Genomic DNA, 15894 nt, shown 5'->3' on the forward strand with positions numbered 1-15894 from the left:
ATCAAAATGTAAAAATAAGACTCCTCTTTTATATGGTCAGAGCTGAATACTTTAGATATCCTTAATCCCAATTGCTTAATCTGAGTATCCAATGTATATACACTTTTGATTTTCTTCTTATAATCCTCTTTTTTGTATATTTTTTGTGTTTAAAAGTTACGTTACGTTTTATCTGGCACTATCTGATGCACAAAACCTTTGAAAATTTAGTTTATTGTTCTTCATGTTTATTTGAATTTATTAAGTTTGTATATATAAAGGATAAGAGGAGAAACCACAAAACTTATGATAATAAACTTAACAAACTTTCTGGAGATTGGATTCAAGACTATCTTAAACACTGTTTAATACATGAAATAGATTACAGTTGGAGGATAGATAGATAGATAGAGAATTAGATGGATATAGATGAATATATGTAGATAGTTAGATAGATAATTAGAAAAATAGATAGGGAATGCTATCAACATCAACATCAACATCAACATCAACATCAACATCAACATCAACATCAACATCAACATCAACATCAACTTCAACATCAACATCAACATCAACATCAACATCAACATCATCATCAACATCAACATCAACATCAACATCATGGATGCCTGAAAGAGTATAAATTTGCCTTGAAAATATGTCAATTTATGTAAATTTTAAAAATCTTTCAATGTTTACAAAAAGTTTTACAATTACGAAAAAAATTGGTCGCTTGAAAAACAACATTCATCCGATTAAGTTGTTAAGCGAAGAGGGGCCTAGTAAGCTACGTTTTCCTCCTTTTTGAAAATCCACAAAAATTGCAAATCTAGCAAACTTTGCTTTATGCATAAACAGCTGTGGTCTCCGATGACAACTTTGGTTGTTTCCTATGACATGGGGTCTCCACTCTTTATTAAAAATCTTAAGTTTTTCGATTAAAAGGATTAGTGGTCCTCCAATGAAAATGTACGTTTACTTTTCTGAAAACCTCTTGACCATGCCTTTTAAATTTGCAACAAAATTTTGAAATTGTTTAAAACCTGAAGAAAAAAATGATTTTTAATTTTGTAATGCTTAATGGTTCTCCATTAAGTTTGCTGAATGGGAGGGTGAATTTGGGAGATAGGGGTGGGAGGGTGAATTTGTGAGGAAGGGTAAGATATAGGTGTTTGCAATTCACAACGTTACAATTTTAAATTATTTGTCACTTGAATTATCGTTTCGCGCAAATATAGATAGGATTTTTGCAAAATTTATTCTGAAAAAGTGAACATAAAACAAGTTCTTTAGACTTCTAAATTGTACATGTTTAGGGCTACAAAAAGAGTTCTGTGAGTTGTTGCGCTAAAATCAGAGTCGACAGCATCTTGCAAATTGATTTAACCGTTACACTCCTGTATGCCGAGTCCATTAGCGCCTGATTTAACCAGGGTTCAGTAATGTGTTTGTTGTCTATTCTGAACCAATAGAAATAGTATGGCGGTAACATCTATCTTTCTATCTATCTCATTATCCAATCAGACTTATGAATCCTTCAATCGGCTCTATCAGTAAATGGAAATATTTACTTCAACTGAAACTATAGTAGTCTGGACCACAGACTACACAGAGTGGGCTACGTAGGCCTAAGTAAACCCGGCACAACATGATACGTTTTTACAATAGGCTTTTCAGTGCCATCTCACGGCCACTTGTTGAACATAATACCCATTCAGGGGTTAAGTTTTACAACTTTTAAAGAAATACTCCAATTTTAAACATGAAAAATAACATTTATGAATTCAGTCTTTTTTTTGAAGATTTTGTGTTTCGTATCCAAAGGATCCTTAAATATCCCTGAATACAGATGTTTGCTGATTGGTCGTGTACAGTACTTGTACACAATAGAACATGCTGTGGAAAATATCGCATATTTGAGCTAATAATCGATCTCTGTAACTCTCTTATCCCTGGTCTGAACCTATGTAAATGTCACACATTTATCAAAATTACATACAACAGAATGAATATTTATATCATATTAACCAAATTATACACGACGTTACAAGTGTCAAATATATCAAGAAAAACAAAATTGTCTTACATTAGTTGACATGGTTTCCAAGATTAAAAAAGTGTAAAAACAGAAAATAAAGAACGCACAAAATTGCTCTTATTTAATTGTAAGATAAGCACTTTGTTCTATAATTACTACTATTTTTTATAATTTTGTGGGACACAAAAACTGAATTGACACTTGTGACGACAGAATACAACTGTACTGAGAGTGTACAAATTCTACGCTGTCATCTATTGTACTAGAATCTATTTGATATAACCATTAAATATTTCAATCTAAATGTTTCTATATATCTAATTCTTCTATCTGTACTGTAACTGTATTTATCGTTATATTGGGGTTTTAAAATTTAAACTTAGCTTCAAGCGTTTTCATTTCTAACTCCAAAGGAATATTAATATTTGCTATCTAACTCTTTTAAAATGATTGTTTTCCTTTTTTTGAAAATACACATCTAAACTTTTGGCGTAACGCAGAATTTCGTTTCGTATTATCCCGTTGTTAATCGGGGACTGTCATTTTATCATGGAGGGTCTCTTAACACTGAATAGATTTAAATTTGGTAGGTCATTTGTAAAATTTCGTATTCGTTTGGCAACTCTACGATTAGAATAATTATACAATACTGAACGAGAAAACAAGGAAACTATTATAATTTTATGTCATAAAAGAATTAAGCTCCATTATCATATCTGCCATGATGATATATTTCAAATTAAGATTTAAGAATAATACGAATTGTTTAATTTATATTTGAGTGGCAAGATCCTAAACCTTGTCACTCAGTTTATAATTAATGTATTTCCACTTTCTGCAACAATGCATGCGAATATCCAGGCATTCTGCCTGAATGCTCCAAATGAGATTGTAAAATGCGCAATTGTTAATTTTGTTCTTTATCCTGAAGGGCCGGGGGGCGGGGGGGGGGGGCAGTTGCATGTCTTCATGGTGCATGATGTATTATATGATAAGTTAGGAAACATGTAAAATTTAAGGAGAGGAGAAGAATTAAAAACAAGGAATGAAACGGAAACAGGGGGTTTTTTAAAACTTTGTGTTTTTTCCGAAGTTCGGATTCATTGAAGAGCACTTCGTGCAGGTTTAAATCTGTGGAACATTTCCGATCAATGTGAGGTATGTAGTCAGGGGGGCTGGATCCTAGCTACCTCTCCTTGTGTATTAGCCTGAGTGTACTGTACACTTGGGATAGTTTAATGATAAATGATATTTAGAGAGTATAGCCTAATGATACAGTACAAACATCGAATATTCAGTAGCCTTTCGGAGTACAATTATATGGGGATGTTTTGTATCTTGAATTTTACTCAGCTTTCATAGAACATTTCATTGCTGATGAAATGTTGCTCTGTAAAAGACTGTAAATGTACGTCTTCCTGTAAAAATGGAATCCTGCACACAATAAAGGAGTAGTGGATTTTAATAGTTACATGGAAAACAAATTCTCCATTTAAATATTTTCAGAAATCACCCCCGAGTACTGTAAAACACAGATTGACCTTTGGAAGTGGAGTATGTACATGGCCTGTACAATTAGTAAAGGATTAGCATACATCATCACTCAATATACTATAAACTCGTTGGGTTTATTACGTTAGGGTGTCCGTAAATGCCATTAAAAGACATTATTCAAGGAAGAAACTTTTATTCAATCTTTTAATCGTTATATTTTAAGCGTAAAAGACTCTTTTTGTCTTTTTGTCTCTTTCTTTGTGGGAAATTCTGTATATGAAGTAACACTGTATATAAAGTAACACTGTATATAAAGTAACACTGTATATAAAGTAACACTGTATATAAAGTAACACTGTATATAAAGTAACACTGTATATAAAGTAACACTGTATATAAAGTAACACTGTATATAAAGTAACACTGTATATAAAGTAACACTGTATATAAAGTAACACTGTATATAAAGTAACACTGTATATAAAGTAACACTGTATATAAAGTAACACTGTATATAAAGTAACACTGTATATAAAGTAACACTGTATATAAAGTAACACTGTATATAAAGTAACACTGTATATAAAGTAACACTGTATATAAAGTAACACTGTATATAAAGTAACACTGTATATAAAGTAACACTGTATATAAAGTAACACTGTATATAAAGTAACACTGTATATAAAGTAACACTGTATATAAAGTAACACTGTATATAAAGTAACACTGTATATAAAGTAACACTGTATATAAAGTAACACTGTATATAAAGTAACACTGTATATAAAGTAACACTGTATATAAAGTAACACTGTATATAAAGTAACACTGTATATAAAGTAACACTGTATATAAAGTAACACTGTATATAAAGTAACACTGTATATAAAGTAACACTGTATATAAAGTAACACTGTATATAAAGTAACACTGTATATAAAGTAACACTGTATATAAAGTAACACTGTATATAAAGTAACACTGTATATAAAGTAACACTGTATATAAAGTAACACTGTATATAAAGTAACACTGTATATAAAGTAACACTGTATATAAAGTAACACTGTATATAAAGTAACACTGTATATAAAGTAACACTGTATATAAAGTAACACTGTATATAAAGTAACACTGTATATAAAGTAACACTGTATATAAAGTAACACTGTATATAAAGTAACACTGTATATAAAGTAACACTGTATATAAAGTAACACTGTATATAAAGTAACACTGTATATAAAGTAACACTGTATATAAAGTAACACTGTATATAAAGTAACACTGNTATATATATATATATTTCAGTTTTTAACTTCACATTTTTTATTAAAAAAGAATTATACTAAACATAATGTTTCACGCCTATCATGACGATCCTCAGTATATATATATATGATCATTTATATTCAGAACTTCAGGGTGTCCCAATAAACATGGGAATTGTAAGACGACTTGCAAGTCATCTTTGATTTCTAAAATATTCAAATCATGGCGAAGAAGGTATAAAAATGAGGCTGTATGTCTGACGAGCTTTTCACAAACAAAGTGATTAAATAGTATTTATTCACTTTGTTTCATAAACTGGTCTATATATTCCTTTCTTGTATCGCAAAAATTGACGAGAACATGTTAGATATTATAAATATAATTTTGATTTATTCAATAAATTGAAATTTCTTCGTCAATTTTGAAGATACAGTTAAACCCTAAATATTAAATAAATGAACATTCCATTATCAGAACGTGAAGAATACGATATCTAATAAATTCTTTCGATGTAATTAATATTTAGGATTTAAATGGTGGACCACATTTTGAAAATCTCAAAACCTGGCGTTTTCGCTATTAGAATTGTAAACTGGAATACTGCAATTATTTTGTTCATGAAAAAATCTAAAATCAATGAATCAAAGACGCTATCAAAATATCTTTTAAACATTGGACTATATGGCATATTTAACAAAAACGGAGTTCTCTGTCGTCAATTATCAGTCAAACGTAGGGTTTCCAGCGAACGAAAAATTTCTCAAAAAAAGGAAAAAACCCGAACATTTTCGTTCCTAGTTCGCAAGCTTTTTCGCAAAATTTCGCATTTATTCGCGAAAATGAATTAAGCGAAAAAATGCGAAATTTTGCGATAATACTTTTCGCTACAATTGTTTTCGCAAAATTTTGCGGAAAACAATTTCACGAAAAACATATCTTCAACAATTAATTGTGCAACATGTTTGCATTCCCCCCCCCCCAAAAAAAACTATGCTGTTTCTTTGTTTTCCTCAGTTATCTCAATAATTTGATAACTTTTGCTATATTGCGCGCCATAAAGAAGGCTCTAAATTTGACATAAAACAACTTTTATTTTGTGACTGTTGAATAAAAACGCATTTTCAAATATCAATCAATTAAAGATTTATTTAGCCGAAAAACTGGATCTTTTCTGAAAAAACTTCTCGTCAGTTATGCTTATCAAAACTATATGCTGAAATTTACGACTTGTTTTCCCTGAAAATATCAGAACAAAGACCTTGTAAAACAAGGGTAGCAGAGCCTTTTTTTTCAATTTCGGTTTTCAAATACCTTTTTTAAAGGACTTTTCGTAAAAGGTCGGATACATTTTAACATTGTACTGTGTATACTCCAAACACTGGGAGCAACTCCAAAATCCTGGGAGCACTTCAAAACCCTGGGAACAACTCCAAACCCCTGGGAGCACTCCAAAACCCTGGGAGCAATTCCAAACCCCTTAGAGCAGCCACCCCTCCCTCCTTACAGTCGTGTCAATCTTTGAGAATAACTCTGTACATTGTTAACTGTTTAGAAAAAGTAAATATGTGATTCAAGAAAAATTATTGATCTTATTAAAATATTATTGATCTTATTATAATAATTAAACTCCGGATAATTAGACATTCTAAACAATTAATAAACCCTTAACAAATAAACAAATAAATACCAGCATGAATTTATAGACACACCTGCGTAAATAATATTTGTTGCAGGATCCATGCGTAAAGAGTATAATTACGCACCATGTTTTCTCTGGTTTACGCAGATTTTTTTCGCGCCTGACAGTACAATTTGCTCGAAATTTCAAAAAAAAAGTAGCTTTTTGCACAAGCAGTTTTGTTTCATTTTGACAAAGAATTGCAATTGTAGTGAAGTTATCCGAGCTGACCGGACGTGTCTTTGTGAGCTCCCGGATTAAACTGACCGACAACCCAACACCTGGTTAACTTATTCACATGCTCCATATTAGACATTCTAAACAATTAATAAACAAATTACAAACAAATAAACAATTAACAAATAAACAAATAATTACCAGCATGAATTTATAGACACCTGCGTAAATAATATTTGTTGCAGGATCCATGCGTAAAGAGTATACTTACGCACCATGTTTTCTCTGGTTTACGCAGATTTTTTTTCGCGCCAGACAGTACAATGTGCTCGAAATTGCAAAAAAAAGTAGCTTTTGGCACAAGCAGTTTTGTTTCATTTTGACAAAAAATTGCATCTTTATTAACTTAAAAACGGAATATGCAATACTGTTCTAAAAGTCGTCTTCTAAATTCTCCCTTTTCTGTTTGATGATAAAATCGTAAAATCGTTTGGTAAAAAAACTCCACATTAAATTTTTTTTGAAGAAAATGATTTCTTAATAGCTTACTGAACAAAGACGACATTTAATAATTGTCGTTTATACAGGGTGTCCCAGTAAACATTTGAATTAAGAGACATATTCAAAATTGTCTTTTTGAAGAATTAACGTTGTGTTACCAAATTTCAATGGTCATCATAAAGTTATGTCTGCTAGAGTATATGATATGTAAACGGCAAAAAACTGTTTTTTTTATTGCATAATTTTCTGTAACATTTCTGCAAGATTAACACTGTTTATCTTGCAGAAATGTTACAGTGCGGTGAAGAGAAACAACTGTACAGTGTACTCTACGTGTATGCACGAATTTATGCTACACAGACTACACAGACTGCTTATCTACTTTCACAGGGTGGACTACCTAGGCCTAAGTTGACCCATCGACGTTTTTACGATAGGTTTTTATAGTGCCATATCACGGTCACCTGTTGAACATAATACCAATTCAGGGGTTAAGTTTTACAACTTTTAAAGAAATACTCAAATTTTAAACACGAAACATTTTAAATTCAGTCTTTTTTTGAAGATTTTTTGTTTCGTATCCAAAGGATCCTTAAATATCCTTGAATACAGATGTTTGCTGATTGGTCGTGTACAGTACGTGTACACAATAGAACATGCTGTGGAAAATATCGCATATTTTAGCTGATTATCTATCTCTGTAACTCTCTTATCTCTGTTATAATAGTACAATACAGTTGCAATACAACTTAAACAAACAAATTCTGAACTCTAGGAGACAAATTATAAAGAGAAAAAATAAGAATATTACATGGCAGCCACATTATTGTAAAATTCATTTCAAAGTATAGTTTTATGATTGAAAGATTTTTTAATAATATAACCAGAACAATTGTCTTAAATATCTAATACAATGAACATGGAAGAAGACATTCAAAACTGAATTCATCAACTGTCATGTTTCGTGGGACACCAGCTGTAGTTTTCTTAATAGGTATCACTATACTACAGGGTGTCTCATATCATATTAGATCGTCAATGGGTCTAAATTACAATTTCCGGGACTAATCAGAAAATTTAAGAAGAATAAATCATTTTGAAAAATTGAATAAGTCTAATATAAAAAATTTCTTGCAGGAAACGCTATGTTTTTCGAATATTATATGTTTATTTTGGCGTTAAAGCTTGGAATACTTGTATGATATGTACAAAGACGAAATCAAAATCGTCACTGAATGTCCATGTTTATTGGGACCCCGTACAAAAGTAACTTGCGCATTTCTCTGTTGAATAAAATATAGGACTTATCAGAATTATAAACTTTTAAACTTAAAAAAACGACAATATCTTCCTTATTTTTGATCAGATAACTTGGTTTCAAGGATACCGTTATCTTTGCATGGTTAAAGATCACTTGAAAGTTTATACTTTCTGTCCCTTTAAGTAGAGAATATGTGTGTAATTGTACAATTTCTTTGAATTTTACGTTTTTATAATCTCCAAATTAGTTTTCTGCGCGTGAAAGAATCATTTATAGAAAATTTCTTAAGTAAAGTTAGAAATATTGTAATCTTATTTATCTTATTTTACCAAGAATTCTAAATATTAACCCGGATGAAGCATAACTATTAATATTAATCTTAAATTATGCATATCTCCATAAAAAAAAAACTTTTTACAATGTCGTCTTCAACTACAACAATTTTCCAAAGCTCATATGCACTTCTAAAGCTTACACTGGTAAAACGCTCTAATGTAGGGGAAACTGCATCGGAGCCTAATTAATCCTCCAGTGGGAACTGTTTAAAAAGAGTAATTGGCAACATCCTTAAAAACTTTTGTTTCTTTCAGATGCATCTAATTCATCTAAAAAAGTGTAAGATTTTCAGAAAAAGCCTAAACATTTATTTAGATTTTTAAAAATGTACAAAATACGTTCCATGTCCATAATCCAGTGGCTGTAATCAATAATCAGAACCCTGCCAACTCCAACTCCAATAATTCCAATAATTACTCATCCAACTCCAATTAGCACGTTCTAATTTAGAGGGAACTGCATTGGAGCGACCAAATCCTTCAGTGGGAACTACATTGGAGCCACCTGATCCTCCATTGGGAACTGCATTGGAGCCATCAATTCCTCCTCCTGACAAGGAGACTGTATTGGAACCAAACTGTGCACTTTGTACAGAATGGGACAGATACAGAAGAGCAAAGAATGTGCAGACATTCATGCACAACATTCTGAACAAATTTTATTATTTTAACACAAGCAATGTAAACCTAATCAGATAAATCTTAAAATATGATCTTTTAATCTCATCACAGTGTTGCCACCCCTTTGTGTTTTTTTTCTCTATAACTGAACAATGGCTAAAACTAGAACTTTTAGTTTCAATTTCTTCTTCACCTTATAACTTCAAATTTGTAAACAAATTTTATAGTTATATCGTGACAAAACGTCTTTTCTACATGTTGGTCTGACTCTATGATTACAATAGAACCAGGGAGGCTGGATCTTAGCTACCTCTCCTTGTGTATTGGCCTGAGTGTACACTAGGGCTGGGCGCGTTAACGGTGGAACGATCGTTCTTTGCCGAGAACGAACGGAAATTCTACTCAGAACGGAACGGAACGGGACGGAACGGAACAAGAACGGAACGATAAAAAAAGAGGAACGAGAACGGAACGATTTAGCTGAAGGCCCTCGTTCTAGAACGGAACGGAACGATTTCAAAAAAGTCGGAACGTGCCCAGCCCTAGTGTACATTTGGGATAGTTTACTGATAAAGGATGTTAAGAGATTATGGCTTATTCATACAAAATATCAAATATACAGTAGCCTTTCGGAGTACAAGTGTATAATGGGGAGGTTTTGTATCTTGAATTTTACTCAGTTTTCTCAGAACAGTTTACGATGAAATATTGCTCTGTCAAAGTCTTCCTGTAAAAATGAAATCAAGCACACGAGAAAGGAGTAGTGGATTTTAATAGTTACATGGAAAACAAATTTTCCATTTAAATATTTTCAGAAATCACCCCCAAGTACTGTAGTATACAGATTGGCCTTTGGAAGTGAAGTACGTACATGGACTGTACAATTAGTAAATGATTAGCGTACATCATTACTCTATATACTATAACCTCGTTGAATAGGATGGATCACTTTATGTCACATAACAAGGATGGACAAGGATGGGTTTAAAGGGACAGACCGGCTATGTAAGGTAGTTGAACTGTGTGTTGTGGAAAGCTTCTTTAGGATTCATTTGAGACACATACAAATTTTAAAAGATCTGTAAATCCTGACTTTGAGCGCAAATTCGGTGTTCAAAATTCCTACTTTGGGGTGGATACGTTTTCAGATTTAGTTTTCTTTAAATTATTAAATAACCAAGATTTTTTTCATAATTTGCGCAAAATAACTTTTGCAATTCAATGCAAAATTATATCCAAATTTTTACTCGAATCATAAGAAAATCTTTAATTGCATGATTAATTATTGCAGATTTTCGTGCAAAACATTTCGATTGGAAACCCTACTCTGAATCTCGACATCGTACTTTTAGCTGTGGGTTTATACCTATGACTACTGGTTGAGTCTTTGTATCTTCAACCCCTATAGTTAGACTGTTTTTGTCACGATACTCCTCTTTAAATGCATTTGCCTTGTGTTTCATGTTAAGAATGGACAAAATCAATATATTCTGTTAATCTTTTCATTTACAAACATTGTATGAATTGTAGCTTACATTGATAATTTCAATTTATAATTACTTTTCCCGCTTATATATTTATCCTTAAATGTATCCTGTAATCTCGCAATATATTTAGATGTCGTTTTTTTACAGTGAGTATTTCGAAAGTAAAACACATTCTAGAGCAAAAGCACAAGAAAACACAGGGGTTTCGGGATAATCTAAATATATAAATAGATTCTAACAGTCATATAGAAAATATTTAGGTCCTCCAGCAGCACCCCAAAACCTTAATGTAGTGAAAAATCCTATTTTTAAGAGTTTTCAATGAAATAGCGGGTTTTTGGTCGAAATTCTTAACTAAAACATAACATTTAAACCACTTTGAGACTTTGTTAAGCGGCCAAGCCTTGTTTGACATAAATAAGAGGTTTATGGAATAAAATCATTTTGGCTGACCCCCCCCCCCCATAATACCCCACCGTGGTTTATAGGTTTAAAATAAATCCTGATAAAATAAATGTCATTTTAATACAAACAATTTACAACCTTACAATACATTTTTTTAATGCATAGGGTAGGATACAGGGCGGTAAAAAGGCCTGTCTGTGTTAAAAAAAATCTAAAATAGCCCCATAATTTTTTCTGACTAAAGCTAAAGATCAAAAAACTACATTTTTGAAAAGCCCTTGACAAATGGAAAAGTTGAAAATTTTATTTTTTTAATTCCATTTTTTTTAAATCAAATTTTTTGTAAAATTCGATTTTTTTAAATTTCACTTTAACTAGGTTTTTATATTGGAATAGACTTCACCACAAACTTGAATTTTCTAATCCCTAGCTTTGCAATTTAATGGTATTGATATTTCAAACTTAGATGATTTGATCTTACAGATTTCATAGTTTAGAATGTAGTTTGAAAGGTCTACAACATTGGGTTGCAACGATATAGGGATTAAAAAACAGATTTTGTGGAAGAAAATCAATTCCTTTGTGCTAAAAAATTGTTCATTCAGTAAAAAAAACTATATTTTTTTCAAAATCTTTTGGAAATTCTGTTAGTTTGGTAAAAAATTTTTTGTTGTTTCAACATCGTTCAAACAATTTTAAATGGTTTTTATTCGGACATACAAAACAAACAGAGATTGCTACTTCTCTATCTAATAAAGTAATAATCTCCCTTTGCTTGTATGTCCGAGCATAATTTATGAAGCCCTGGACCTGCCTCAAATATTGATGGGGGAACGCGGTAAATTTGAAAATTCTGAGTAGCATTTGTTAACTTTTAAAGGAAAAAATCATTGTTTACAAGTAATTTTATATACATTTATACTAGTAGGTTTAACTCCTTCATACTTTTTTTAAATTCACAAATAGGCAAGTATCATGCTATATATATATAATGTTAACACCCGGCCCATTACCTTGTGTTTTGCCGTAGATAAGTGTTCTATAGGATAAAAACAGATAGACTGTTTTCCAGATACTGAGCTGAACAATTCTATGCAACATTAAGAAAACATTTGGTTTGTATTTGAAGCCATATGTGAATATAGGACCAAAAAGGGTTGTATAAGAGAGGTACATGGGACTATAATAGAGCAACAGGGGACTACAAGTGAGCTACATGGGACTATAAGAGAGCAACAGGGGACTATAAGAGAGCTGCATGAGACTATAAGAGAGCTGCATGAGACTATAAGAGAGCTACAGGTGACTATAAGAGAGCTGCATGGGACTATAAGAGAGCTAAATGGGACTATGAAAGAGCTACAGGGGACTATAAGAGAGCTACATGGGACTATAAGAGAGCTACATAGGACTACAAGAGAGCTACAGAGGACTATAAGAGAGCTATATAAGACTATAAGAGAGCTACATTGGACTATAAGAGAGCTACATGGGATTATAAGAGAGCTACAGGTGACTATAAGAGAGCTACATGGGACAATAAGAGAGCTACATGGGACTATAAGAGAGCTACATGGGACTATAAGAGAGGTACATGGGACTATACTAGAGCTACAGAGGAAAATATGAGAGCTACATAAGAGAGTTACAGGGGACTATAAGAGAGCTACAGGGGACTAAAAACTAAAAGAGAGGAACAGGGGACTTTTAAGAGAGAAACAGGGGACTATAAGAAAGGTACAAGGGAATTACAGACTACACAGACTGCTTATCTCCTTTCACAGAGCGGGCTACGTAGGCCTAAGTTGACCCAGCACAACATGCTAAGTTTTTACAATGGGTTTTTAGAATGCCATCTCACGGCCACTTGTTGAATATAATACCCATTCAACGGTTAATTTTTACAACTTTTAAAGAAATACATAACAAAACATAACATTTATGAATTCAGTCTATTTTTGAAGATTTTGCATTTCGTGTCCACAGGATCTATAAATATCCCTGAATACAGATGTTTGCTGATTGGTCGTGTACAGTACTTGTACACAATAGAACATGCTGTGGAAAATATTGCATATCATAGGTTTCAATCGATCTCTGTAACTCGAGTCAAGTCATCCCTGAAGTAAACTGTTTTCTTCCATTTAAATAATTTTTGAACCATAAGTTAGAAGTCCCACGAAATCCATAGTGTTCAAGCTTGCTCAGTATGAATGTCAACATCACAGGTATCAAAAGCTTTAGTTAAATCTATAAAAAATTCCCAGAGTATATTCGGATTCAGTTTTATTTAATGAGTTGTATATTTTATATGTGTCAATAAAACGAATATGGCGCAAGTTGTTTTATTACTAGTTATACAAGATAAACAGAATTTTGTTGGTCATATTTAATAAAGCTCGGAAATATAAAACAATGAATGAATTCTTCAGGGGCGTGCTCAGGACTTTATCCAAGGGATGGGGGTCTCACTGATCATTGTTTTGTAGAACAAAGAAAATTTTTGAGAACGATGTTCTCAATGAGAAAAAAATGTACGAACAACTTGGATTTTTCAGAGAATTGAAAAAATGATCGTCTTCTAAAAAACGAACAAAAAAAACAAAAATGAATAATGTAAAATTGTTCAAACGATCTGAAAAAAACTATCGTTTTTTTACTTAACAAACAAATTTAAATGAAAGATTTAAAAATCGTTTTTCACTTAAAAAACGATTTTTTTGACCAAATTTTTAAAAAACCATAGTTTTTTTACTGAACGAACTTTGATATAAAAGAATGATTTTATGGAACAAACGATTTTACTGAACAATTGTTCAGTTTAAAAACAAACCAAATAGATGAAAAATTAAACATACTTTGTGTTATGATGAAGAATGCAACCTGTAGCATTTTAAGGAATACAACCTGCATCATGATAAAGATTACAACCTGCATCATGATAAAGAATGCAACATGCATCATAATAAAGGCTGCAACCTGCATCTAGATAATTTGGGGGATGGATATCTGTATTCTACATTGGAATGTAAATTACCTTGTGAATAATTTCAAATAGTACAATAGCAATTTTTACCCCTCCAGTGAAAATGAAATCCCTATTGCAATTTCCCTGGTCTATAATAAGATGCTTTGACAGGCAAAAGATAAAGTAACTGATCTATTCAAAAATGTTGTTAAAATTAAAATTAAACAATAAATTTTAAAAAAATCTTTCTCAATCATTCCAGTTCATGCACATTCTCTCCCTTGAATCTTCAGGCCTGCAAAAGTATATTAAAGGGACTGTGCAGTAGATATTATTTCAATTAAAGGAACTGTGCAGTAGATATTATTTCAATTAAAGGGGCTGTGCAGTAGATATTATTTCAATTAAAGGGACTGTGCAGTAGATATTACTTCAAATAAAGGGACTGTGCAGTAGATATCATTTCAATTAAAGGGACTGTGCAGTAGACATTATTTCAATTAAAGGGACTGTGCAGAAAATATTATTTCAATTAAAGGGACTGTGCAGTAGATATTATTTAAATTTAAGGGACTGTGCAGTAGATATTATTTTAATTATAGGGACTGTGCAGTAGATATTATTTCAATTAAAGGGACTGTGCAGTAGATATTATTTCAAATGACCCTAAATTCATAGAACGGCATGTCAGATTCATAACGGTACAAGTTTATCTAGATAATTTGTTTACCGTTTATGGTCTGTACGTATACTGTACACAAATTACTGTAATAACCATACAACTGTAGATAAGGAAGATGACGTCTAAGAAATACTGAAGTGTTGTAATAAAGCAAATAACTGTCCTAGTAAGACTTAAATCACTAATGAAGTATAATGGGTCTGTTTACACTGCACAATTGCTGTGTCTCATGCTCACCATTGGACTATTTAAAGTCATTAGTTGAGGTTAAAAGTCGACTTCCTATTCTAGAGTTTTTATTGTTAACAGTATCTGAATTTAATGAATCTAAGCCGCGGCTCAAATCCCCCATGAAACCGGTTTCAATTGAGCGCTGGCGTAAATCTTGAAAAATTGAATAACATTTTAAGTGAAACCAACCATCAAATTGCTTAAATTCGGTCACTGGTTATTTTCATTTCTAGTTTCAATATAAAAGTAATTGCTTTGTAACAGAAACAAAAGACTCGTTGTGAATCAGGCAATAAATGAAAGGTAACTTGAAATTACAAGAATTGTCACTTTAAAAGCAGAGAGTTCTCCTGACTTTTATCCAAAAGTTTTATGTTATTCCGTTTTTTTAGAGGTTTTCCCTTAATCTATTTAACAAAATTTATTAGAAAAAAATATGTATTTTTATGAATGGATTTGGTCCTGTTTTGAATGTGTGAATCAATACCTGTAGTAAGCATTTTTTATTCTCGGGTTCAGCCGTATTATACCGTCTACAGACACCAATGGAACAGATCTACAAGAAAAATATTTTTAATTTTAGAATCGTTCAGAGGATTTTAAAAAAGTTTCAAAATGTTGACACTGGAATATTATCTTTTCAGCTGAGTAAAGTAAAATTTAGATACAGTGATAACCAAATACAATGGAGTAGGAAGACAACAATTTATCATTACGTAAGTGCATTACATATTGTTACAAAGCGAATGGTTTTATTAG

At 31.8% G+C, this 15894-nt stretch overlaps 1 long non-coding RNA gene across 1 annotated transcript; it reads right to left on the reverse strand.

Moving 5' to 3' along the window:
- Nucleotides 1–9027: 9027 nt before the first annotated feature.
- On the reverse strand, nt 9028–12354 carry LOC111713302 (uncharacterized). Its single transcript, XR_002767660.1, has 2 exons — nt 12268–12354; nt 9028–9389 (listed from the first exon to the last, which is right to left on the reverse strand). It is a non-coding gene; the product is annotated as an uncharacterized LOC111713302 (long non-coding RNA).
- Nucleotides 12355–15894: the final 3540 nt, after the last annotated feature.

The sequence above is a fragment of the Eurytemora carolleeae genome, unplaced genomic scaffold, assembly GCF_000591075.1.
Source record: "Eurytemora carolleeae unplaced genomic scaffold, Eaff_2.0 scaffold1397, whole genome shotgun sequence".
Classification (NCBI taxonomy): domain Eukaryota; kingdom Metazoa; phylum Arthropoda; class Copepoda; order Calanoida; family Temoridae; genus Eurytemora; species Eurytemora carolleeae.